Here is a 3,987-nt window from a genome sequence, read left to right as displayed (position 1 = left end):
CAGCATAATTATTAAATTTTCTATGAAATTTACTAAAACCGGTAAAAACCTAACTAATATATAAACTTTAATATAGCACAAACTATACCCATTCCAAAATTTAAGGATATATTGTCTCTCTCCTGGTGACGACACGTCAGAAAGTCGTTGAACTTAGTCTTGACACGTGTCCTATTTATACGAAACGCGTCACTTCATTAATCTGCAATCAGATGGGCGTATTTTGTAAAGTGAATTTCTTTAATGGACTGGCCTGTACGACCTAGAGATTCTGAAAGGTTGTGAAATCTGATTAATCTTTGCACCGATCTCTGCTATTCAATTATTGAATCATTGCATTAGTCGGAATCGAAGCGTCACCTTCAACGGGCTCGTTATCTCGTTTTTCTCCACTCCTCCCACGATCTATCATTGAATGCATCTCCCTTCGTTTTTTTCTCAGAATCTGCAACTATCAAAAGGTAAGTCCGATGCTCTGAATTTCATTATTTCTATCATTTCATATCTTTCAAAAATCCCAGTGATAACGTCGATGATTAAGATTTCGATATTGTTAGTTGATTTTGTTTCAGTTTGTGCTTTTTTCAAAATTTTAGCTTTATTTCAGAAGCTTTCGTCTATGGTAGATTATTCGATTTCGATTTTGTTTGTTGATTTTGTTTTGATTAAAGCTAAGGTGAAGATGAAGAGACTGAGACGATCCAGTAAAAATGCAAACAGGAAAATCCAGTATGCTTGATGGGATTATCAGGCATGTTCTATATCCAGAAACAAGTTGAGGCAAGTATGAAACCATGATTCTCTGTTTCACCATTTGCTTCAAATAATAAGAATCTATCTCAGGATGAAATCACATTTTCTATTGGAGATCCCTTTAAACGTTTTGATGTTATCACCATGAGACTGTGTATTCTGTTACTCAGATTTTGATGTTGTGTGTTTCTACTTGCTGTGTTCCAGGGTATTGTGAATCTTCCTTCCATTGAGAAGTAATTGGTAGCTGCTACAAGGATAACTGCATAACTTATGGTCAAAACCGCATATTTCCAGGGAACTATAAATCTTCATGAAAGATAAATTCTTGGACCCTTACGATGTTTTTTTTGTTACACATCAAGATTGCTCTAGCCTTTGATTTTAGTGTTACTGTCTTGAGGTAAGTAGAATTGAAACTGATTATGTATGAAGTTTTCTATATAGAATCAGTCTAGCAAATTGCAAAATCTGAATCTATTTTCATTCAAAAAAATAAAAAAAATCTGAATCTATTTCTAATACAACTTACAAGACCAACGCCTTACTTAGGACTTTGCAGTAACTATAAACTCTGACGGTATTAGGCAACCCATTCTCTGTGCTTTGCTTTAGTATGGCTAATCTGATTCGCTTCGTGTGTGTTAATAACTTTTTCGCTTTGTGTGTGTTAATAACTTTTCCTCTGGTTCCATGATATTTGAAGTTGTTTTCATGAATTCTTTCAGGTACCAGTTGATAAGAATACCTTCTATAGGTTCGGGCACCTACAAATTTGTAGATTTGTTCGAAGACGTTGGGACAGCTGTGTTTGTTGATTAAATGAGAGACTACGGACCAGATTTCAGAAAACAATAACAACAGCAACAAGATGTGACTCAATGAGAAACTCTTTGAAAGCACACTCAGTCCATCTTTGAGCACATGGACTTCCTCTTGATACTCACCAATTACAACAACAGTAAGTCAATAACCCAACTTTGGTTCAGCTCGCGCTCCACTACATGGCAGTAGCGGTTTTACTCTTAGCCGTGAAAAAAACTGTTTGTTTCATCAAGAAAATTTGGACCCGAACAGTGTCAATTCCTCTCTCAAGTTAGCTATGGAGTTCTGAATTGTAGTTAGGAGACAATAAACATTTACATGAGTGAATTGTCACCGAGCCAAGTTTCTTCCCAACTTAATTTTCGCACTAAAAATGTCTAATGTAAATAGTGACCAAGCAGGGGAGAGGGGAAGGAGTATCAGCGGAGGTGAAGAAGATGAGAGAGGAAGTATAATGTGTGTAGGATGATCCAGTGAAGATCGTGTGTGAGAAGAAAGAGTTGATGAGGAAGAAGGCATTGGAGCTGAAGGAGTGGAAATTGGGTACCAGTGGTAGGCGGTGGAGATGGAAAAGCAGAGAGTGAGGTGGATGAGATAGCGTAGCAAGAAAGAAATGGATAAGGTTATGCGAGAGAACTTGCGAGGAAGGCTTGAGATGGAAAGGATGGTTCATATTATGAGGCGGAGAGATATGGTTAGCGGAGTTAAAGTCGTTGTGTAAAAAAGTTGAACCGAGTTCTGCAATTGGTGAGCTGATTAATGTTAGGAGGATACTGACACTGTCGACATAATCAGAAAAGGCACAACGTATTTGCATGATTGATTAGAAGAGATTAAGCATATTTAGAGTTATATTTTTTGAGTTTGGTGCAAACAAATTCAACAAATAAAAATTCAGTTGAAATATGTAATATAACCTAATTACAGTTAAAACTTTAAAAATAATTAGAAAAAATTTATAAGAAAAAAAAAGTTTTTAAAATTAAATAGACACGAGCAAGAAGCCTGTTACTCTTCATTTTAGATCAAACTTAAAGGAATTGAAAAATTATGAAAACCCACGATGAAAAAAGTTATAATTAAGGCTGCATGTTTTTAAAATCTACATAAATGAAATATAAGCAAATAAAATAATGAAAATTTACTGAAATACATAACGTAAAAAAATACTTAATGTAACAAAATATATACATAAAAATAAGTTAACAAATAAAATATAATTAAATCCAAAAACATAATGCTTATTTTACATTAAACTCAACTGAAGAAAACTTACAAAATATTAAGGGAAACCACGAAAAATACATAATAAGAATATATATTTTTTTTAAATAATCTTAAAATAACAAAATATAACAAAAATGAAAAAGCAAAAAAAAAATTATTTTCATGATAATACAAAGCATAAGAAGTATATATTTGCTACAAATACATAGAGACGTAACACAAAACAATATAACAAATAACATATAAAAACAAAAATAAACATATGCGCTAAAAAATAAAAGAGAACAATACCACAAAAATAAATAGAACATGTTTCATTATAAAAATCTCAACAGTTACGTTAAATTATGAAGTTTAGTTTATCATAACGAGATTGAATTCGATTATCATTTTTAATCGAAAGTATGGTCAAGAATACTGAATCACATAAAATATAAAATCAAACACTTTCAAATAAAATCTGAAGTTCAATAAAATACACAAATTTTATGCACGTAGTGCAACAAATATTGAAACCCTTTAAATTCTTAGTATATATTAACCCAACACTTCTTCTCCAATTCAAACTTTTTTTTCAAATCCAGTTCACCAGTATTGTATACTATAAATCATCTTCGGAAGCATACAAAATAATCATGTCACAAATTCAGCCATGTTTGGTTCGAAGGTGAGATATGGGAACAAAAGTAAAAACAATGAATAAAGTGAAACACGGTCTAAACTTATTTAAATATTGTATCTTGATTCTCTATATTGTTTTGTTATAAGAGAAAAACATCAGTTACATATTCTGATTTAGTGCATAATCGTTTGACATAACAATTACAATATAAATTAAACCACAACACAAAATTTGTTATACTTTGGTGATAATTTTTTAAATCAACAACAAATTTTGAGATAAAATTATGATTATCATTGTTCAAAATTGATTATATATATTATATAAATGGTGGATTTACATCAAAATAGACTTTGGACGAAGTGGAACAAAAATTTGAAAAGGCAAATTTTCAAACACCTTGAAACTAAGATAAATAATATTTAGATAATGAGTCCGATTAGTTGGGTTGTAAATGCAGAACTTTTATTGTAAGAACTCAATCAATAATTTTCATTGACGTAGTTGTAAAAAAATAAAACAAGAAAATATTACAATTTTTAAACATCTAGTTTAAGAAA

The 3,987-nt window shown here is 31.4% G+C and overlaps 1 long non-coding RNA gene across 3 annotated transcripts; it reads left to right on the top strand.

The window, feature by feature from the left end:
* The first annotated feature begins 204 nt into the window (after nucleotides 1-204).
* Nucleotides 205-2,511, top strand: LOC103839602. Of its 3 annotated transcripts, none has more exons than XR_001956104.2 (4): nucleotides 205-461; nucleotides 672-784; nucleotides 961-1,714; nucleotides 1,980-2,511. It is a non-coding gene; the product is annotated as an uncharacterized LOC103839602 (long non-coding RNA). The 3 variants fall into 3 exon arrangements; XR_004451788.1 differs by having other exon boundaries at nucleotides 1,969-2,511; XR_004451789.1 differs by having other exon boundaries at nucleotides 221-461; nucleotides 677-784.
* The last annotated feature ends 1,476 nt before the right edge of the window (nucleotides 2,512-3,987 follow it).

This window comes from Brassica rapa, chromosome A09, assembly GCF_000309985.2.
Source record: "Brassica rapa cultivar Chiifu-401-42 chromosome A09, CAAS_Brap_v3.01, whole genome shotgun sequence".
Classification (NCBI taxonomy): Eukaryota; Viridiplantae; Streptophyta; class Magnoliopsida; order Brassicales; family Brassicaceae; genus Brassica; species Brassica rapa.
Note: the sequence above shows the minus strand (reverse complement) of the source record. Positions and strands in the feature narration are given on the sequence as shown.